We start from the raw sequence: 24801 nt of genomic DNA on the forward strand, positions 1-24801 counted from the left end.
AGGCACAGTGTGTTCCCTTTATGGGGTGCCTACGGGCTGGTTGCGCCACTTTCCGCCTTCTTATACTTGCCCAGCTTGTTATCCCATTCACACAAGCTCTCATGTTTATACTGCAGCTATTGTTGATTTTGTTAGTTACCTGACGTGGCTTACGCCAGTCTTCTGCAATGTATATCAACAGTTGTTACTGTTATATGTTATTCTTCTTCAATAAAATATTTGAACAAGGAAATATGAAAAACTAAGTACAAACTCCCATAACAGGGGAATAACAAAATAAAAGGCTATCATTTTAGATGACCCAAAGCACTGAAGATACCTTCTGAAACAAACAGTATAATTGCCAACCTATGGGTGTAAAGAACATGACGGTCATTTTTGGAAGTGTTGGCAAGTAGGCTTTAGGTACCATGCCAGTAGCAGGGGGCCATCTAGGCCCTCTCTCAGCCCTTCTATCTGCAGCATCAAGTAGAAGGCTGATGGTATTTAGCTCCACCCAAAAGGGAAAGCTCCGCTAGTTCGCTTTCTCACCCCAACCACTGCTACATTTGACACCTTTCGGGGGGAGTGGATACCTGTCAAAACCAGGTATCTACTCACACGCCCCTGTAAGATCTCCACATCCTTGTGATCTACAAAACTTCTGGCCCCAACTTCCTTCCCCCCACTGCTTTCTGGGAGACGCCCAGGTCCCAGAAGGTGGTGGGACCATTCAGAAAGTGCAGTGTGACTCGTACATGCGCAGTAGGAATCAGGCTGTGAAGCTGCAAGGGTTCACTTCCTGTTTCCCTTAGTGAAGATGCTGGCACCTGCACATGGAGACGACGGATGGATCGTCTTGGGGTGCTGACATTGCTTGCTCCCTGGACAGGTTAGTGTCTTTATATTAAAAGTCAGCAGCTACAGTATTTGTAGATGCTGACTTTTAATTTTTCCCCCAAGGCTGGCAATCCTCTTTGAAGATAAGAGAAGAAAGGGGGGGACTGGGGAAGAGAAAAGGGGGGATAAATTGGAAGAGGGGGTGACAATGCCACCATCTGCTCTCTTTAGTTATACAATGTCGACAGTCACCACACTGATGGTGTGGTAGGAGGTTGGTTTGTGAGGTTCTGAATCAGGTTCTACTCTCCAGATCTCAATTTTCATTGTGCACAAGCTGCTGTTCTCTTTTACGATATTAAATAGATTTTTAAATGCAAGCAGTGTAAGTACCTGAAATTGGCCTGTATCAACCTCTAGCAGTCCCTGTACAGCAGGACCGAAGTGTATTATAAAGCAGTAGCACAAGGAACCAATTTGTGCTCACAAAAAGAAGGCCATTTAGCCACAGACTGGGGCATGCCCAGGAGAATATGGGCTCAGAATATGTGGTTTTAATGATGCTGGCCATCAGATTGCTGGTATGTAGTTGCACAGAAAATTACTGTAGGGAAAATCACTGGATGGAAGGTGAATAATCAAACAAAATGTTTTTTTTGTTTTTTTGTTTTTTATCTTTTGATAGGTTGTTAATCTTGTTATTTTTGGTGAAAGCTCTGCATTAACAATGTAGATTTTTCTGCTAGAATGTATTTTTCATGTAAATCCTGTTTCTGGCAATGCAATAAGGTATATAGATGGTGCAAACACAGCGCGTCTAATACATCCGTAGCGCTACCCCCGCAAGTGCCACTTATTAGTGTATGTTTCCTTGCACAGCCTTGATCCTGTAAACTTTCCAGCCCAGCTGACACTCTAGGTTCAGACATGATGTGTATACCTTTAAATAAGACACTGACACAATGCACACTGAGTTCAGCCTTCTTAGTTTTACTTAATCAGAGAAAGAGGCTATATAAAAGTGTCAAATCAGCCAAGTCCTGGAAAACAGCAACCAAGACTCAGTTGAGGTAACTCTCAGAGCAGTTGAATGAAAATAGCAATACCAAATGAATAACAAGATTATCCAAGAGGAGAGGATGGTCTACTGGGAGGTGTATTTCATGGGTAATTCATCAGTTCCCACGATGCTCTTCTCTAGGCTCAGAAAAGTGATGCAGGTAATCTGAGCCCAGCAGTAAAGGGATACAGGAACAGTCTGAAGAAAAGGAGGATAAGTCTGCAGTTTCAGATAACCGTAGTCATTCTCGGCTACATCCTCCCCCCACTTGAAAGTCTTTGGTCCCCAAAGGCAGGATACAAAACCAACAAAATATCCATTACCTAACTCACAAAATATTTACAAATAGTGAATTTTCTAACCAAAACCCACAGTAGCAAACAGCTGACTGAAAGAGGGGTTCTCTAACAGCAAGCTGTAGAAGTCATCAGACAAGGTAAATCATTTTGGTGACAAGCCAGTAAGAGGTTAGTGGCCCACCTAGTAGTGTCAGAGGGTGGTACAGGGTCATCCTCTACCAAAGGTTTGGTAGAAGAAGCTGACTGGAGCATTAAGCAGTAGGAATTAGTTAATCAGAGCTTTCTCCAAGAGTGTCTTATGTTAGTCTCTTGGGCGGACGGATTTTTTGTCTAAGTCTTGAGTACACATTATCTGCGGATTCAAGTTCAATCCCCATGTACTACAGCCAAGCTCTGGTTCTTCCAAACTCTCAGGGGCAGTATCCCTTCCTGTGTCATGGGTTTAAATGTCTGGCACTTCTCTGAAATCTTGTAACTCAGAGATGTCAGCTGGTTCTGGTTTTACCCCTCCAATCCATATTGAGGGGGACGGTATAGGCTCCTCTATCTCGAGAGACTGGTGTTCTATCTTCTCGGGTTGAGGGACTTCACCCATATCTTCCAATGGAGGAATTCTAGTGGTATTCTCTAACGAGGGAACCCATAACCAGTCAAGAGTCATTCCTTCCTCATCACTCTCTTCCTATTCGGCTTCTTGGGGGGTAGATTGGGGTGTATGGTAGGTTCTAGACCTCAAGTTAGGAGGGGGAGGTTTATCGGAGCAAGAAGGTTGGGACACCCGAATAGCTTTGGATATGGGCAGGAGATGGTTTTGATGCCTTGTCTTGAGTGGACCAGTCTTCCCCCTCAGGGCTGATTTGATAAACAGGGAGCCCATGTAGCTGTCTGCAGACGACGTATGATTGAGAATTCCGTTGATTGGCTAACTTTCCTGGTACCCCCAAGTTTTGTAACAGCACTCTGTCTCCTAAACTACAATTGTGCTGCACTTCAACCAAAACTGGAACATAAACGATTAAAATTAAAGTGTAATTAAAGTTAGACCTTGACATTAAGGTTAACTGCAATCCCATTTAATATAAATTATAAGAACATCATGCTAAACCGGTGCTAAATAAATGAATGCGGTGATCAATATAAAAGAAAAAAATACAATTAAAATGGAAATAAGAAATATATAAATAGTGAAAATTATCCCAGTCACCATTCTTCTTCTTTAGTCAAAATGCTCAATCCTTTTCCCTTTGTGAGTGTTCCAATATAACAAATCCGTGTTTCACCACAAACGTTCTCCCCCCTTCAGTTTAACTATCACCTTCAGCAATGCGACCATTAGGCTTAGTCAGAATACACCTTTAAGCCTCTCCTGGGCTCGAGCAGAAGTTGCCAATAAGCTGTCAATGATTGCTCTTTTTACGTCACCCCACTCCGCTTATTGATATCTAGGTACCCTACGCGAAAAGATCTCAAAAGTGCTTATACCTTTTTTAAACAATCTCTTTATTTAAAAAACAAATGTTAGGTACTCACAATTTCCTGGTGCTTCCAGCGCACCAGTCTATACAGGTATAAAAATCCTCACTGATGGTCTTGTTTGTATGCATAAGCCTCTAGCACACACTCTAGGCTCCTGACTCCACAGAGCTGCCGGGTGTCATCACTGTCTTTGCCCCTCCCATACGCGTGTCGACATGGGGTCTCCTCACAGCACTTTGTCTCCTGGTTGCAAGTCCTGAACCCTCACCTTGAGATCAAAGTTATTTTTTGTTACTTTGATCTCTGACAGCAGATGCTTCCTTGGCTTTCTCATAGGCTGTTTTCAAATTTTTCCAAAGTCTATCAACATACCCTCTATAAGAGACCTGAAAAGTGTGATCGAGGGATGTCCTGAAGGCTAAGTCTATTGGCAAACATCAACCTGTAATGGGGGTATCCGGTAGAGTCATTCACCATGCTGTTGTAGGCGTGAACCACTGCAGCAATGTACATACCCTAATGTTGTTTCTTTTCCAGGGGTAGTGTTTCCAACATGTTTAACGGGGTACGATTGAAGCATTCCGGGGGAGGATCTCCCTGTGGGTGATATGGGGTTGTTCTGGACTTTTGAATGTTCAGCAATTCCACAGTCTTTTGACCAGTTTGCTTTCCAAGTCTCGGCCTTAATCCAAGTGTAAGAGCTAAGGTAGATCGTAATGAATGAAAAATGTCTCCACCAAAGTTTTGGCTACTGTGCTGGCTTGTTGGTCTTTGATCGGGAAAGTTTGGGCATAATCGGTGAAATTATCTGACACAACCAGGACATTGCTTCGCCCACCCAGGTTGGGTTCCAGACACAAAAAATCAATGCACACCAGTTTCATCGTCCCTTGACTTTGCAGATGGCCCATTGGGGCAGCCCTACCAGGCAAAGTCTTTCTTTGAATGCACCGGATGCAAGAGCGACAATAGCTTTCAGTTTCAGCTCTTATGGATGGCCAGAGAAAGGGGTATCTAACTAGCTTAAAAGTATTGTCTAGCCATAAATGTCCATGGTCATCATGAAGGGCTGTCAAAGCCACAAGTCTGTACTTTTCAGGAAGAAACAATTGTCGAACACCTTCTGGAGCCTTTCTGATAGATGATGCCATCTTCCAACTGCATTCATTTCCATTCTCTATTAACTACTTTGGAGTCTGTGATAGAACAATTTAGCAGTACCTGAGAGTCCCGAGCTACCAGTGCCTTCTTAACAAAGTTACATAGTGGATCTTCCCTCTGATCCCTTCTCAAGTCTTCCTTTGTCAGCTGGGGCAGTTCTTGGCTGTGCACCTGAATCAAATCACAGTAACACTGGGGCACTCCAGCAGGATCAACTGCAACAGCTTCAGCTCCGGTGGCTCCCTTGTCATGATGCTCTACCCCTATCTCCTTCAGGGGTCAAATTAGCCCAGCTCTTCACATCAGCATCTGAAGCATAAGGTCTTCGGGATAGGGCATCGTCATCCCCGTTCCCCATTCCTGGCAGATACTTCAGGCTGAATTGGAACAGGATAGTTCTTCTCAGAAGGAGTGGGACTCTGACTTATATAGGCTATCGGGCGAAACTTTCCTTACGATTCCTAATTCAGAGTTCCTCCTAGCCCATCTCGGGTGGCATCGACATGAAGTTCTCAAGGCTTACAAGGGTCAGCGTAGGCCAAAACTGGAGCTTCAATAAGGCTCTCCTTTAGACGTCTAAAAGCCTTCTCACACTTCAAGATCCATTGGTCCTGGACAAACTCACAGGGTTTTCTTGGTCCCAACTTCTTTGGCTCCCTGAATTCAGCTTCTGCAGACCTTCACTCACTTCATTCTGCAAAAGCTCATTGAGAGGTATCGCAATCTGTGCAAAGTTTTTCACAAAACTTCTTCCTTAACCAGAGCCAAGAGATGAAATCTTCCAACTTACGTGGATTTGTGGCTACTCCTTCGGCTAAGACCACTTGCCCCAAGTAGGTAACTGAAGTCTGATAGAACTGACACTTCTTCAATGACAGCTTCAGTCTCTCAGCATGAAATCTCTGGAAAACCTTTTCCAGTCATGCTTCATGCTCCTATAACATCTTACCAAAGACAATGATGTAATTTAAATACACGAGTACCTCTAACAAATTCATGTCTCCCTCTGATGGAGAACTTCAAAAAGTATATAGTGCTAATGAAATTAAAGTACATTTGTATAAAAAGTCATTTTTATTATTACAAAACATCAAACAATAACATAAGAAAAAATACACATAAGACAAACGGGTGGCTGGCCCGAAAAATACATCATCATATGGTTACAGTAGGAACTGAGAACAAGTACAAAGTTATACAACCATATAGTAATACACCAGATGCGTTTCTGGATAACTGTCCATCCTCAGGGGTGTTATGAAGTATATTGTGATATGTACAGTACCTATGACATAGATGAGTCTAGTTTTTTAGTCAGATTAAAAGCAAATATGGACTGTCCCACCTCTGCATTGTGGAAAGAGAGGAATTCATGATCCTGGTCAGCCCCGAGGGGAAGCGGACGCCACAGGGAACCAGTGAGACCAAACGGCAGAGCACAGGCACCAAGATGAAAAATATTACTTGACTTATACAATTGTACTTTGGTGGATGTAAAGGAAACAATGCTCACAGACCGCAAGAAACAGGGACACACCAACCAAACCGACAACCGTAAGCAGGAAGTGTTAATGTCTGATGGAGAACACAGTGGAAGTCTCCTGCCAGTCCCTGCGGCATGCGATCAAACTCAAAGAATTTCAATAGGCTAATGAAAGCTTATTTCTCTCTGTTATCAGGGTGCATGGGCATCTGATAATACCCACTCTTCAGATCCAACACGCCAAGCCACTTTGCTCCAGTCAAACACTGCAAAGCATCTTCTTTACGAGGCGTGGTATACTGGTTGAGAATGGTTCTTTGGTTCAGTGTTCGATAATGGCTCCTGGATTCTCAAATGACCCCAGATTTTTAAGTTCAGCCAACTGCTCCTGAAGATCTTTGAGATCACTCAAGGGTATCCACCGAACCCTTTCTCGCAAAGGCTTGTCTTCACTCAGCCGGATTCGGTGTTGTGCACTCTTAGCACAACCTACATCAAAGTTATTCTAAGAGAACGTATTTTCCCATCTTGCTAACTGGGTTTTGACCCTCTCCTCCCACCAGGGAGGCAAAGTGGGACGCTGAGCATGGGATTCTCTTTAATTGCCCTCACCAGCTGCCCTCTGAACCAAATCAGCTGATGTCACCGGAGTAGCCGCACTCAGCCATCCTATCACCATGCAAGGCTTCAGGCTGACAGGTTGACCGATAATGTTTCGAACACCAGAGGTGGGGGACTCGAGTCACATGACTTGACTTAAGTCAGACTTAAGTCACCAGTTTGAGGACTTGAGACTTGCTTGACTAAAATTAATAAAAGACTAGACTTGACTTTGACTTGCTATTCATGACTTAAAACTTGACTTTGACTTGAGACATACAGTATGACTTGAAATTACTTTACTTTTTTAAGTTTTTACATATTTGCATTTTCTCAAAATGTGTTAAAGCAAAATTAATGTGCCTGTTATGTTTCTGACACCACAGTCACTTAAAGCACCTCAGTGTGTTCTGATTTTTAGGACACTGGCTGTTTAACAAAGGAAATACTTAACATGTTTTTAGTGACTGTGGTGTTGAAACATGACCGGACGAAGGATTTTGAGCTGTTTGGGCATTCAAAGTGTTTCTTTAATATGCCAATAAAAAAAGCACTAAGCAGTTTTGTTAATGTTGAAAATAAAACAAAACCTTTGCTGACCACTGACTTTTAACTGATTTACAGTAAAGGTGAAAATTGGGGTAGATCAGTATTTTGACTTGATTTGTGACTTGACCAAAATAAATGACTTGACTTGACTTGCTTGACTTCTAGCAGGGACTCGACTTGACTTGCTTGCTTTTCGCCAAAGTAACTTGGGACTTGCTTGAGACTTGAACGTTAAGACTTGAGACTTGCTTGTGAGTTGCACATGTGTGACTTACTCCCATGTCTGTCGAACACCAACTGGGATTCTCCCTCCATTCCTCAACAACATCTTTGTGGGCACGATTTCTGGAACCAATTCTATTCCTGTCTCTTCCCCAATGGGTCAGCTTCCAACACCTCAAAGAGACCAGGCTGGTCCTAAAACAGCTTGACGGTGTCCTTCATACACACTCTCTCCCCTGGATGTAACACTCTCTCTCAGGTGTCCAGTCGCCATGATCTTCCCACTCCTTCAGCTGGTGCCCTTTGTTCCAGGACTACACACTGGACAGCCCTTTGCGGCAGCGAGGTGAGTAATCTTCTCACGAGGTCCACGTTTGTTCTTATCAGCAAGGATTTCTGTCCTGCTCCAGGGGTCCGAGGGCAGACAACTGCTAATGTGTCAGCAATGAGGGATCCAACATGGCCAACGAGAGATCAAATGTTATCATAAGGGAACTTTTGGGTACCAATACACCATATTTCTAGCTTTTCCAGATTACACAATGTGATATGCTTCAGATATTTGTACAATTGAGTTACTTGTGCTCCAGTATCTAACAGTGCTTTGGTGTAGATTCCCTCTACTTGAAGCAAAACTATTGGAAAGGGCCCTAGCAACTTAGTTCTTGGGCAAATTCCTTGCTTGTGGCTCCATAGTCTGAGCCCTAGCTAGTTTCCTTTGTGGTGGTAAAGTCCCTTTGATGACTCGATTAGAAGAGGGTGCATTAACCTTTTGTGTCTTTCTTTCCATCCTGAGCAACTCACGTTTAGGTATAGCCAAAGGGGTGTAAGGACAAGTGGAATATTTTGCCTGACATTTCTGCTTTGATTCATTCCAAACTTTGGAGCTCTGTTTTGCCTTGGGACCCTTAATTGGCTCCTTCACTTAGGCCCTCTGAAGTTTCCTTCCTTCTTCAAGAAGAATATTTTCTGTAATGCTTTTAACACTTCCGCTAGCAGCTCTGGACTGACTCCCTCCTTGGGACCCTTAGTCCTGAAATGCCCAACCTCTCCACATCTAAAACATCTCTATTCCTTGGATTGGAGCAACCTTGATCCTCCCAGGTTAAACCTTTGCTCTTGCATCTTCCCTTGAGTCTCATGGGTACCTTAAGTCAGTGGTCCTCAACTCCGGTCCTCAGGGCCCACTAACAGGCCAGATTTTAAGTATTACCTTGGGGAGATGCAGACTAGAGTACTGCAATTACTTAGCAGCAAATTATATCACCTGGGATGTATTTCAGTTATCTTGCAAACCTGGCCTGTTAGTGCGCCCTGAGGACCAGGGTTGAGGACCACTGCCTTAAGTGACTTAGGTCATTATTCCACTGGCTTTGGGTCATCAAGTAACTTTTTACTGTGAAGGCTAACCTGCCCTTCTTGGTCTGTCTCTGTCTCACTTTCGTCATCCGAGAAACTAGGTTCTAAATGAACAGCACAGGCTGATGCTTTCTCTTTCCTTCCCCCGCTTTGAACCAGCTCTCTCGCCTTTTGACTCTTTTCTTCCAGCTAAGCTTCCTCTACCATCACTTCTCTCATCAACTCAGGGTAAGTAGGAACTGTTTGTGCTCCATTCAGCAGTAACTTCAAAACAATTTTGATGGACCCCTTGTAAGACCCGATCCAGATGAGCTTGGGATCGTCTTTGGGATCAATGCCCCTCTTGAGAAATGTAATCTGAAAGTCTCTCCCCTCTTAACTAGTGGTTGTGGTTGAACTTGTACAAAAGATCCAAGGTCTTCTCTACTCCTCTGAATGCAGTATACAGAGCTTCTATGTAATCCATAGCTACACAGTCTTTCTTTCCCAACCGCAAATTTTGGATCACTTAGGCTGCTGGACCTCTAAGGCTTTCACTAAGCCACTGCCTCTATATAGCTTCTGGAATACTCCATTCTTCTACTGCCTGAGTGGCCTGGCTCATCCATGTCTCAAACTCCTCCTCTCCAGAAGGGGTTGGCATTTGCCCTAAGAAGAAACAGAGTTCCCTATACCCTTGGTTGGCAGTGGTGGACTCTCAACTAGTCTGCTCATGTTTATATGGAATGAATCGGGGGAGTGTCGGTCCTGTATTTACCACACTGACTTGCAGTTGCCCTTCAACTGTATCTCCTTCCGACCACAGCAGGATAACCTAAGCATACTCCCTCTCTGCTAGGTGCACCTCTTCTTCCTAGAAACAGGCAGGTATGTCTTGTTGTTATTCCATCAACACCAAAACATAGTCCAGGGTTAGCTCTACCTTCACATCCAGAATGTAGGCCATCTGTTCTGGAACGTAGGCTCTCACCCACTGTTGGATCTCTTTCAACCTTTTTCCACATTTTAGGCTTCAAACATAAAGATATAAAATTGGATATTTCAAACTTTTTTAACAAATAAAAAACTGAAAAATTGGGCGTGCAAAATTATTCAGCCCCCTTAAGTTAATACTTTGTCTAATTACTTTGCAAAACAGCTCAAGCTCAGTGAAGTTGGATGGATAGCGTTTGTGAACAGCAGTTTTCAGTTATTTCCACAGATTCTCGATTGGATTCAGGTCTGGACTTTGACTTGGCCATTCTAACACCTGGATATGTTTATTTGTGAACCATTCCATTGTAGATTTTGCTTTATGTTTTGGATCATTGTCTTGTTGGAAGACAAATCTCCGTCCCAGTCTCAGGTCTTTTGCAGACTCCATCAGGGTTTCTTCCAAAATGGTCCTGTATTTGGCTCCATCCATCTTCCCATCAATTTTAACCATCTTCCCTGTCCCTGCTGAAGAAAAGCAGGCCCAAACCATGATGCTGCCACCACCATGTTTGACAGTGGGGATGGTGTGTTCAGGGTGATGAGCTGTGTTGCTTTTACGCCAAACATAACGTTTTGCATTGTTGCCAAAAAGTTCGATTTTGGTTTCATCTGACCAGAGCACCTTCTTCCACATGTTTGGTGTGTCTCCCAGGTGGCTTGTGGTAAACTTTAAACAACACTTTTTATGGATATCTTTAAGAAATGGCTTTCTTCTTGCCACTCTTCCATAAAGGCCAGATTTGTGCAGTATACGACTCAGGCCCGGACTGGGACAAAAAATAGGCCCGGGCATTTTGGACTGAGCAGCCCGCGAGGGGGGGGGGGCGTGGTGGGGCGTGGCGTGGCGTTCGTCGGGATGGTTGATGACAGGATTTAATGTTCCAGGATGTGTGGATTTGATTACGGTACCTTTTTTAGTTTAATCTTCAATTTAGATCAGAGCTGCCATATGATGCTGTTTATTTTGTCTTACTTTAAATCCTGTTTTGATGGTTGAGTCCTAAAAATAGTATGAAGCAGATCAGTCCCAATTCCTGCACCTTCACACATCAAATCACCCCAATTCCTGCACTATCATACCTTAGATCACCCCAATTCCTGCACCTTCACACCTCAGATCAGCCCCTGGTAGGCTGGCACTGGCAGCAACAATTTTATTCAAATCGGGATTTATTCTGCAAATAGGCTGACCTGGCACTGGCAGGCATAGTACTAGACTAGTACTATGCCTGGCTGCCAGTGCCAGACAATTTGCAGAAGAAATCCTGATTTATTTGAATAAAATTGTTGCTGCCAGTGCCAGTCCAGCCTATCTGCAAAAGAAATCCCTAAGTAGAAGTCACTCCTCTCTCCAGTCCTCCACTTACCTTAGGTGTGCTGTGCGGTGTGGCTGCAGAGTGTTCCCGCTGGACATAGTACAGGAGATGGTCAGAGACTGCAAACATGATACAAGAGATGGCCAGAGACTGAGGACATGATACAGGAGATGGCCAGAGACTGAGGACATGATACATGAGATGGTCAGAGACTGAGGACATGATACATGAGATGGTCAGAGACTGAGGACATGATACATGAGATGGTCAGAGACTGAGGACATGATACATGAGATGGTCAGAGACTGAGGACATGATACATGAGATGGTCAGAGACTGAGGACATGATACATGAGATGGTCAGAGACTGAGGACATGATACATGAGATGGTCAGAGACTGAGGACATGATACATGAGATGGTCAGAGACTGAGGACATGATACATGAGATGGTCAGAGACTGAGGACATGATAGAGGAGATGGTCAGAGACTGAGGACATGATAGAGGAGATGGTCAGAGACTGAGGACATGATAGAGGAGATGGTCAGAGACTGAGGACATGATAGAGGAGATGGTCAGAGACTGAGGACATGATAGAGGAGATGGTCAGAGACTGAGGACATGATAGAGGAGATGGTCAGAGACTGAGGACATGATAGAGGAGATGGTCAGAGACTGAGGACATGATAGAGGAGATGGTCAGAGACTGAGGACATGATAGAGGAGATGGTCAGAGACTGAGGACATGATAGAGGAGATGGTCAGAGACTGAGGACATGATAGAGGAGATGGTCAGAGACTGAGGACATGATAGAGGAGATGGTCAGAGACTGAGGACATGATAGAGGAGATGGTCAGAGACTGAGGACATGATAGAGGAGATGGTCAGAGACTGAGGACATGATAGAGGAGATGGTCAGAGACTGAGGACATGATAGAGGAGATGGTCAGAGACTGAGGACATGATAGAGGAGATGGTCAGAGACTGAGGACATGATAGAGGAGATGGTCAGAGACTGAGGACATGATAGAGGAGATGGTCAGAGACTGAGGACATGATAGAGGAGATGGTCAGAGACTGAGGACATGATAGAGGAGATGGTCAGAGACTGAGGACATGATAGAGGAGATGGTCAGAGACTGAGGACATGATAGAGGAGTTGGTCAGAGACTGAGGACATGATAGAGGAGTTGGTCAGAGACTGAGGACATGATAGAGGAGATGGTCAGAGACTGAGGACATGATAGAGGAGATGGTCAGAGACTGAGGACATGATAGAGGAGATGGTCAGAGACTGAGGACATGATAGAGGAGATGGTCAGAGACTGAGGACATGATAGAGGAGATGGTCAAAGACTGAGGACATGATAGAGGAGATGGTCAGAGACTGAGGACATGATAGAGAAGATGGTCAGAGACTGAGGACATGATACAGGAGATGGTCAGAGACTGAGGACATGATACAGGAGATGGTCAGAGACTGAGGACATGATAGAGGAGATGGTCAGAGACTGAGGACATGATACAGGAGATGGTCAGAGACTGAGGACATGATACAGGAGATGGTCAGAGACTGAGGACATGATACAGGAGATGGTCAGAGACTGCCGACATGATACAGGAGATGGCCAGAGACTGCCGACATGATACAGGAGATGGTCAGAGACTGCCGACAGGATACAGGAGATGGCCAGAGACTGCCGACACGATACAGGAGATGGCCAGAGACTGCCGACACGATACAGGAGATGGCCAGAGACTGCCGACACGATACAGGAGATGGCCAGAGACTGCCGACACGATACAGGAGATGGTCAGAGACTGCCGACACGATACAGGAGATGGTCAGAGACTGCCGACACGATACAGGAGATGGTCAGAGACTGCCGACACGATACAGGAGATGGTCAGAGACTGCCGACAAGATACAGGAGATGGCCAGAGACTGCCGACGTGATACAGGAGATGGCCAGAGACTGAGGACGTGATACAGGAGATGGCCAGAGACTGCGGACATGATACAAGAGATGGTCAGAGACTGCGGACATGATACAGGAGATGGTCAGAGACTGCGGACATGATACAAGAGATGGTCAGAGACTGCGGACATGATACAGGAGATGGTCAGAGACTGCGGACATGATACAGGAGATGGTCAGAGACTGGGGACATGATACAGGAGATGGTCAGAGACTGGGGACATGATACAGGAGATGGTCAGAGACTGCGGACATGATACAGGAGATGGTCAGAGACTGCGGACATGATACAGGAGATGGTCAGAGACTGCGGACATGATACAGGAGATGGTCAGAGACTGCGGACATGATACCTGAGAGACTGCAGATGTGATACAAGAGAAGGTCAGAGACTGCAGACATGATAGAAGATAGGACACTAGGGGGGCCGGAGAGCACAGGGAAAGCAGATAGCACTGGAGGAGCTGAAGGGCAAGGGGGGGGGGGGGGGGACTGGAGAGAAGTAAGGAAGGCGCAGGGTGTGGATAGCACTGGGGGGGGCAGGGAAAACCAGGGGGATGGAGAGCACAGGGTAGGGGGACTGGAGAGCACTGAGGGGGGGGGGGAACTGGAAATCACTTGGCCAGGGAGCACAGGGGGGTGGAGAGCACTAGGGGAGCCAGAAAGCATAGGGGGAGATGAAAAGCACTGTGGGGACTTGAAGAGCAGGGGGGGGGCTGAAGAGCAGGGGGGGGGCTGAAGAGCAGGGGGGGGGGCTGAAGAGCAGGGGGGGGGCTGAAGAGCAGGGGGGGGGGCTGAAGAGCAGGGGGGGGGCTGAAGAGCAGGGGGGGGCTGAAGAGCACAAGGGGGGGCTAAGAGCAGGAGGGGAGGGTTAAGATCACTGGGGGGGGCAGTAAAATAAGTTGAATAGGAGGGGGATGGGACAGCTCAGCTGCATATAGAGAAATTGATATTTCTCCTGCAGCCGCAGAATGCCTGCAGAAGGGAGGAGGAGAATCAGGCATCCATCCAGCGGCAGCAGGAGGAGGAAGAGGGAAACATCAAATCCTCTATATGAAGCCGCCCCATCCCCCTCCTATTCAGTAGCAGACAGTACACACGGCCGGTGACACCAGGGCTGCACAGCACTGAAGACACTGGCGTCGTGAGGAGCCGCACTTACCTTCTCTCTCCGGCCCGTCGCCGCCCCCGCGAGCAGCCCGGAGTCAGAGTGAAGGAGCTGCCATCTGCAGCTGATTGCTTCCATGGCCGATCCTGCGAGTGCGGACTGTGCTGCTGGCCGCGCCGGGCAGGACACCGGCTGCGGCGGGAAGGAACACACATACGAACTTCTCTTCACTTCCGGCTCCCTAGCCAATCAGCCTCCTGCTCAGGGGGTGTGACTCACAGCAGAAGGCTGATTGGCCGCGGAGCCGGTGTAGCTGGCAAGAACACCGGCCGCGGCCGCCGCAGTGAGGGAAAATGACAGTCTGGCTTCTTTACATTCTACTGTGAGGAGTCGGACTAAGTGAGAGCGGGCGCCGCGGCCCACCGGGATTATGCCCGGTCCGCCCGATGGTCAGTCCGGCCCTGATACGACTGATTGTTGTCCTATGGACAGAGTCTCCCACCTCAGCTGTAGATCTCTGCAGTTCATCCAGAGTGACCATGGGCCTCTTGGCTGCATCTCTGATAAGTCTTCTTCTTGTATGAGCTGAAAGTTTAGAGGGACGGCCAGGTCTTCGTAGCTTTGCAGTGGTCTGATACTCCTTCCATTTCAATATTATCGCTTGCACAGTGCTCCTTGGGATGTTTAAAGCTTGAGAAATCTTTTTGTATCCAAATCCAGCTTTAAACTTCTCCACAACAGTATCTCGGACCTGCCTGGTGTGTTCCTTGTTCTTCATGATGCTCTCTGCGCTTTAAATGGACCTCTGAGACTATCACAGTGCAGGTGCATTTATACAGCGACTTGATTACACACAGGTGGATTCTATTTATCATCATTAGTCATTTAGGTTAACATTGGATCATTCAGAGATCCTCACTGAACTTCTGGAGAGAGTTTGCTGCACTGAAAGTAAAGGGGCTGAATTATTATGCACGCCCAATTTTTCAGTTTTTTATTTGTTAACAAAGTTTGAAATTTCCAATAAATTTCATTCCACTTCATGATTGTGTCCCACTTGTTGTTGATTCTTCACAAAAAATTACAGTTTTATATCTTTATGTTTGAAGCCTGAAATGTGGCAAAAGGTTGCAAAGTTCAAGGGGGCCGAATACTTTCGCAAGGCACTGTACCTCTTAACCTAATGCGAGTTTGAGTATTATAGGTACCAGTAACGTGTCCCCCTTAAGAGCAAAAGGGTAGGGTTCTGAATATAAGGCCTTGTGATTATCTTCGCCGGAAGTTGCAGTTTAGAAAAGCAAAGGATCCTTAAGTATGGCAAAAGTGGTCAGCAATCAGTGCAAAGATACTTTGTCTGACTAATGACAGGTCCTCTTGGCAATCCGAGTCTGTGATGTTTGTATACAGTTTTCAAAAGTGATGTGCAAGTGGCTGGCAATGGGACGTTGGGCATGTACCCACTTACCAATCCTGATGACTGCAAACGATTATCCTTTAAGTGATGCAAGCCGTTCCTTCTTCCAGCATTAAGGTCAAAATGGCTGTTCGGTCAGCTGGTTCAGAAGTCTGCTAGCACCTCTGCAGTCAGCAATGATACCCCTGGCGTGGCGGAGCAAGGTTTGTCCTATTTGGGCCGTAGTGGCAGTGAGTGGCGTGGTAGTCTGCAACCCTTCTGACGAAGCGGCAGACAGATGCTCACTCAATGGATCCCAGGAAGCAAGAGCGCGTGGACCTGTTCAGCAGATCCCTTTAAAGCCTCTCCCATGATTCTCCTCTGGAGAGGATGGCCTGCTGGGAAGTGTAATTTGTGGGTAGTTCAACAGTTCAGTGATGGCTGCACAGTTCCCATGATGCTCTTCTCTAGGCTCAGAAATGTGATGCAGGTAATCTGAGCCGAGCACTAGAGGGATACAGGAACAGTCTGAAGAAATGGACGATAAGTCTGCAGTGTCAGATAACCGTAGTTCGCTCCTGGCTACACATCATTTTAGGAACATTTACAAAGAAAATATGTTAGAAAATAGTATGGGCTGGAAAAAATGGTTTTGATGTAGAAGAGAAAGGCAAATAACCAAAAATAGAACACCTGTCAGATTTTATTGCGCTCTGTGCCCCTGTTAAGGAGATTCCCCCTCTCTGCTTGTCCTGTTTACCATTATCATTGAAAGTGAAAGTAAAAGAAAAAGAAAATGCTAAATTTTGGGTTGTCCACAGAAAAGTAATAGAGGGGAAATCTTCCAATGGGGACACTAGTTCTAGGGACCTGAGGGTCTCCAGAGTATTCCCTGAATTTGCAGGGACATTCTCTTACTTCCTGTTTGGCTATGGGGCAGGAAGTGAAGGGAAATCTCTGCAAAGAAGGTGAAAAAAAAAACTCTGGGTTTAGAACTCTCCCTGACTCTATCCAAAATGAAAAAGAAACGTGTTGTCTATATTTCTACTTTACCTGCTCATTTTTTCGAAGGGGATTGGAATACGCAGGGATGCACATCTAATTCTTTACGTCTGGAGGTTTCCTCTGCAGTCTCATTAGGCATTAATTCCTATTCTCCAGATGCCAACCATGGCCTCTCCGGTGTCATAATGTACAATGCAGGACCAGCAGTCCTGCATTGTACATGAAGATATCGAATACTGACCCACATATCAGGAAGGGTTGCCAACCATCATGAAATTCAAGTATAGTTTTTAAAATCCATGATTTTTACATCTGTCCATTAAGGACATGCATGTCTGTAATGGACATTCATGGATGGATGTAAAATTCATGGATTTTACAAATTGTCCATGAAGTTACTGAAAGTTGGCAACCCTAATACCAGGACTGGAGGCCAACGATGGCTGCTGAGAGGATGAGAAATATGCTGAGTATTCCTGCTTATTTCTTACCTCCCAGGCAAATAAGAAGAATAACTTGCTGAGCAGAAGGGGGTGAAAGAGAGGGGCACTCAGGGGCGTACCGTGGGGTTGGCCAGAACGGCGCCCGCCAGGGGTGCAGGCCGAGGGGGGGCGGAAAAACACTGGCAGTGTAGTGCAGAAGCAGTGACTTACTGCTCCTCCTGGTCCTCCGTTCAGCCTGCGCCCCCGGGTCCTGCAGCCAGCGCTCCCCCCCGCTTCAATCCCGGAAGCCGCCCGCCCAGAGCTTGCTGTGTGTCCACTGTCCAGACTGACTGTGTGTGTCAGACTCGGAGCTCGGTGCGATGGGCGGGCGGGCGGCTCCCCTCGTCACAGGGCTCCACCCACATGACTCGTCATCAGCAGGCTCCTAGGCAGCTCCAGGCTCAGCAGGCTGCCGGTGGGGATGAAGAATGCTGAACTCTCTCTGCCAGTGGCAGAAGCTTAGCTGGCTCCCAGGTACCATGAGTAGACCACACTATATATATATATATATATATATATATATATATATATATATATGTATATATATAAATATATACAGTATGTGGTATATACTGCACTATATATATATACAGTATATATATATATATATATATATATATATATATACACGCACACACACACAGGATGTGGCCTCCTCTATATATATATATATATATATATATATATATATATATAGTGCAGTAGAGAGGATGTCATATCCTGTGTGTATATGTATATATATATATATATATATATATATATATATATATATATTTATACACACACAGGATATGGCATCCTCTATACTTCACTATATATACATTATATATATGTATATATATATATATATATATATATATATATATATATATATATAGTGCAGTATAGAGGATGCCATATCCTGTGCGTGTATATATATATATATATATATATATATATATATATATATATATATATAGTGCGGTATAGAGGATGCCATATCCTGTGTGTATATATTTTATATATATATATATATATATATAAAGTGCATTATAGAGGCGGCCACATCCTTTTTGTGTATAAATATACACAGGATGTTGCCTCCTCTATACTGCACTCATTTTATTTATATATATATATACACACACACACAGGATGTGGCCTCCTCTATAATGCACTCATATATATATAACGTCATCTCTGTCGAAACGCATCAGTCACGGCGTGCTGACGTCATCCTCATTAGCGTCTAGGAAGTGCGGGCGAGCGGAGCCGTCCGGCCGGCGGCTGTATTCCTCTCTCTTGCCGTTTTTCTTCTTTGCACTGTAAGTGTGATTCTTTTGTTAATTAAATAAATTGTGGGATTTTATTCTATTGGCGCCCCCTCCTTTATTTCATGACTGGACTATCCACCATATCCTGAGCTACCATTTGCGGCCACATGGGTCTCCCATTCCTGTAAACGCCAGCCATTGTCATTCGCCTACCTTTTATCATCATCTGGTAAGGTTATTTAGGATTTATGGTGATACAGCTTCAGCATGCTTGTGATTCTTGCATTTCTGTATGGGCGTTTTGGATAGAGCTATCTGGTAAGCTGCATTCCTATCGGTGAAGGTGTCTGTTCACATCATTTCACAATATTATTCAGCTTGATATCTTTTACTTTTAGTAAGAAGTACCTTATCGGATCTGTTGGTGGTGGTTTCTCATTCTTTCACCCCATTTTTTATACCATTTATTTATATATTTTTATTATATATTTATTTTTGGCACTTTGGTGATTCACATCTCTAGAAAGTGCTATTTTTTCTTTTTTTCTTTTATTACCCCACATTTGTTTTTGGTTTTACGCTATGGCGTTCTCACTTTTATTCCACATATAACCATACCACTGAGGGGGATCGGTCTGGACTGTGAGATCCATCGTGTATCGCCCTTGCCGAATCTCTGGAATTTGTGTTCTCATTTGGCACATTTTTATTGGTTTCTGGTAAGCCTCCCATCCATACAGATATTCTATAAGTCATCTTTTTAATATCTGGCTTTTATGGACTTTATGGACTATTCAATTATTATCTGACACAATTTTAATATTGTTGTTTGATCACCTTTAGCGCGACTTGTTATTATTATATATATAAATGTATATATATATATATATATATATATATGCACAGGGTGTGGCCTCCTCTATACTGCACTCATAGTCTATATATGCAGGACGCAGCCTCCTCTATACTGCACTATATATATATATATATATATATATATATATACGCACACACACACACACAGGATGTGGCCTCCTCTATACCGCACTATATTATATATATATATATATATATATATATATATATATATACATATATATATATATATATATATATATATATCGGTGCCACCTTATCAGGGCCCATCAGTGCCGACTCATTAGCGCACATTATTGAAGGAGAACAATTACCTACCTATATGCAAAATTTTATAACAAACTAAAAAAACTGTGTTTTTTTTTTTTATAACCTAAACATTATCTTTAATGGATACGCAGACGATTAAAAATGACTAGAAATTGATGTAAAAGACAAACAACAGAATATCTAACTCTTTAATGATGGGGGGGGGGGGGCGATACAGCTTCTCGCCAAGGGCACTGGAGACCCTAGGTATGCCTCTGTGGGCACTGCATGTGTGTGCTGATTGCAGCTGTTCTTGTGTTCAGATAAACTATAGGTCTCCAAAGAGACAACCTTATGGACTGAACTATGAATATAAGGTATGTTCAAACTTTTTTAATAGTTGAGTGTTCTCTTAGGCCCCTTTCACACTTGTGTGACTTATCCTGTGACTTGGGACTGCAATGTCGCATGACAAGTTGTACCCCATGATTACCAATGAGTACCGTTCATATCTGTGCAACTTCAAAGTAGTCCCTGCACTATTTTGGTCCAACTTGGATGCAACTTGAGGTCCATAGACCTCCAGATTACACAGGCATTGATTCAAGTCGCGTGGAAGTCACATCAACTTTATGTAAAAGTCGCACCAAAGTCAAGTCAACGTTGTGCGACTTTCAGGTCATACAAGTGTGAAAGGGGCCTTATGTTTATTTGTGAAATCTATTGCCCATATTGTTTATAAATATGTATTATGTACATATAACTTTCTTCCTTAAAAATATAATGACAGATCGATATGTTGCATATAGTTTTTATATTACCAGGTGGCTGCAAAATGCTTCTGTTCAGCTTTGTATAAATACTTCCAGTAATTTAATATATCACAAAAGATCCAATGCACCCATGTGGTAAATGTATTAAGTAACAGCTGTGGTAATACAATGTTATTGGATGAAAGGTACTTTTTAATTTTGTTTTAAAGTATACTTTTATGATCAAGTGCGTCTGTGGGAAACATGCTAGAAGCTCCGCTGCCTCCAATTTCCACATACAATTACATTAAATATGGTAAAACAGCAGCATTGCAAGTGCAGATTACCTTTATATGAACTATTTTGTGCTTGGCTGTTAACAAGCCATGCTTGCACCTGATGACTACTAATCTGTAGCCAAGACCTTCCACATCCTGAAGAAGTGCATTGTAAATATCAAATATAACTGCTGGAAAAATATGTTATTCTTTGCCAAAGACAGCTATGATTTCTCTATAAATAGTTTTTATTAAAGATTTTAAAGGATATATAGTGTAACTTTATGTAGGAATTTAAGCAAGAACAATGTATCAGTGAATTACAAACTAGTATCCATCAAGCATCAAGTAAAAAAAAGGGGTAACTGAAAGCAGAACAATCAGTATACTAAAGTAAATGTTAATAATACAACAATGGTTTAGCTAAACAATGGTTTAGTAATGTATGCAAGTGAGCAAGACATCTATGATTTCAAAGATTTTATCACACATCCTAATTCCAGATTCATAGAATCATTCTCAAATATATATTTAGTAGAGATTTACAAACTTGTAAAAGAATAGAGGTACAAAGTAAAACTATTTGAGATATTGTGGTTTTTTTTTGTTTTTTTTTAAACATATATACAATAGTAGCAGTTTCAGCTTCTTGAACATCTTCCACATTTTACAAACGCATTCCATCTTGAAGACATTGCCACTGCTGGACTTGTTAACAATCAGCACCAATCACTTGAAAAAGGGGCAACATATGATTATTTTTATTTTGTAATTATAGCTACATAAAATTTATCACAAAACCAGGTCACCAACAATTGTTTTCCATTCTCTTTCCAAGCAGGATAAATATATTCAAAATTCAAAATCCCTCAGGGGATCCCCCTGAGGAAGACACGTAGTCCCTTGTGTCGTCATGCGTAGGGGAGGGGCCAGGCGAGTGACGGTGATCGGAGGAATTCACAGCGGCTGGTACGCTGCATCAGTTCACACTGCATTAGGTGTATGCTCGGCCATCCATCATCCTATGCATTTTGAATATATTTATCCTGCTTGGAAAGAGTGGTGCACTTTAGCACCTACAGCATGTGAGTGGAATTTACTATTTTTTTTAAAATAAAGCCGATTTTATCATACGATATCTGCACAATGGATGTTTGCCTTTTTCCCATATGAGAGAATGGCTGATAGTATACGTCTAATATTGGGAGCCCGGTTCAAATAAGGAAAAAGGAGACCACACATCATAACCCTGTGAGGGTTTACCTGCATATATAGACCAAGCTTAACTGCAAGGTCACACACAGTGAGATGAGCACCCACCCATTGGGGGGTCACGAGAGTGGAGGTGACGCACCTGACAAGCCATTATTTAAGATATATTTAACATTTTTAATCAGTGGTGATTGGGACTGTTTGATTACCATTTTTTGGGGACATTTCATTTTCCTTCTTCCTTTTCTTTTCTAGTTTTCACATTTTTTTTTCAGTGATTAATCACCATTTGCAGGTATTGCAATTGTATATCATTTGGGAAATCTCCATAATGGAGACTCAGACTGTAAAAAAACATTAAATGGTAGTTATATTCCATTCCCAACAATGTCTTGTAGTTGGGCTTTACCACTGATGTCTAGGGCAATTCATTTACCCACATGTTAAATCCCAATTTTTTTTTTGCTAGAAAATTACTACACGCAGCCTCAACTCATTCAAAGTTTGAAACAGCTTCATAACCGTCAAATTAGTCAAAATGCGGTGAACATGAAATGAGATATAGCACATAACATCTGTCTAAAGAATTTTTTACCCCCTTTACAAAAAGCGAAATGTTTCATTTTGCAGTTGTTACCTGTATTGATATCTCTTAATAAAAATCTTTGAAAGGAAAAAAAAAAAAAAAGAATCTGTTGAAAACATTATTTCCTGTGTGAAACAGTAACAAAGCAATTCTGACAAAAATAGGCCACCAAGTATTATTTTCTTTAAAAAAATATATCACTATGAGCCTGCTGAGATATTACAGGCCAAATATATCAGACATCAGGCAGATTCAGACCTGTTAAAAGGTCTGGTCTGATTGGTGGCTGTGAAGAAATTACCTTAGTTATTAACGAGAATTCCCTGAGATATCGGATCTTTTGTTACATAGTTACATAGTAGGTGAGGTTGAATAAAGACAATAGTCCATCCAGTTCAACCTGTGTAGGTGTGTGTGGCTGTAATCATCTCGCATACCCCTGAATGTTCTGATCCTTGAGATGTACGTCTAGAAGTCTTTTGAAAGCCACCATATTACCTGCAGAAACCACCTCTTGTGGTAGAGAATTCCACAATCTTGTAGCCCTAACAGTAAAGAACCCCCCATGTTGCCTGAGTTTAAAACGCTTCTCCTCTAATCGCATTGTATGCCCCCGAGTCCTCATGCAATCCCTGCGACTGAACAGCTTTTCTTCTAAGCCTAGATCCCCATTGAGATATTTAAAAATTGCTATCATGTCCCCCCTCAGGCAGGCGTCTCTTCTCCAGGGAGAATAAATCAAGCGATTGCAGACGCTCCTCATAATCAAGGTCCTCCAATCCCCTAATTAGTTTAGTTGCCCTTCTCTGGACCCTCTCCAGCTCCAACACATCCCTTCTGAGGACTGGTGACCAGAACTGGACAGCATACTCCAGATGCGGTCGGACCAGAGTTTTATAAAGTGGAAGGATTATAGTCTTATCTCTGGAATACATCCCTTTCTTTATGCATGCTAATATTCTGCTGGCTTTGGCAGCTGCCGCTTGACATTGCATGCTGTTGCCTAGTCTATCATCCACCAATACTCCCAGATCCTTCTCCATTTTTGATTCTCCCAGGGGTTCCCCTCCTAACGTGTATTGTGCTTTTATGTTGCTAGTCCCCAAGTGCAAAACCTTACACTTCTCCACGTTAAATCTCATTTGCCAAGTCGTTGCCCACTCCGTTATTTTGTCCAGGTCATTCTGTAGGATATCTGCTTCATGCTGTGCTGTTATTGCCCTGCCTAATTTTGTGTCATCTGCAAAAACTGATATTGAACTACATATCCCGTCCTTAATGCTGTTTATGAATAAATTGAACAAGGTTGGTCCTAGGACTGAGCCTTGGGGGACCCCACTTACTACCTCAGACCAGTCTGAGTATGCGCTGTTTATTACCACCCTTTGGACACGCCCTTTTAGCCAGTTCCGTATCCAAGAGCAAACCCTGCCGTCGATACCTGCAGACCTTATTTTATAAATTAAGCGCTTATGGGGAACTGTATCGAACGCCTTAGTGAAATCCAAGTACACCACATCCACTGGTCTGCCCCTATCTAGCTCACAGCTCACCTCCTCGTAGAATGTTAAGAGATTGGTTTGACAAGAACGCCCATTTGTAAACCCGTGCTGGTTACTACTAATGATGCTGTTGTCCTTAGCAAACTCTACGATATAGTCCCTTATCATCCCCTCCAGAAGTTTACATACTACTGATGTCAGACTGACAGGCCTATAATTTCCCGGGATATGCCTCTGACCTTTTTTGAATATCGGAATCACGTTAGCTTTCCTCCACTCCCCTGGTACATCTCCTGTCCTAATACTGTCCGCAAAGATCAGGAACAGTGGTCTGGATATAACCTTACTGAGTTCCTTGAGTACTCTCGGATGTACGCCATCTGGGCCTGGTGATTTGTTTGTGTTAAGTTTATCCAGCCTTTCCCTGATTTCACCCTCTGTTAGCCATAGTGGCAAGTCCTGTGTATTACTACTAACCATACAGTCATGGTCAGTGTACCCCTCCTTTTCCAAAGACTGACGAGAAAAAAGCATTCAGCATGGTTGCTTTTTCAGTGTCTTCTGTAACCATCTTCCCATCATCGTTAATTATGTGTGCAATATGCTCTGCCCTAGTTTTTTTGCTGTTGATATACTTAAAGAATTTCTTTGGGTTTTTTTTACTATCCTCCGCTATTTGTCTCTCAAAGTCTATTTTAGCCATCTTGATTTCGTGTTTACACTTCTTATTTGCCTCCTTGTATTGGTCGAAAGCCAATACTGTGCCTTCTGATTTATATTTCCTGAAGGCCAATTTTTTTCCCC

Source organism: Pelophylax lessonae, assembly GCF_965119305.1.
Source record: "Pelophylax lessonae genome assembly, chromosome: 2".
Taxonomy (NCBI): Eukaryota; Metazoa; Chordata; class Amphibia; order Anura; family Ranidae; genus Pelophylax; species Pelophylax lessonae.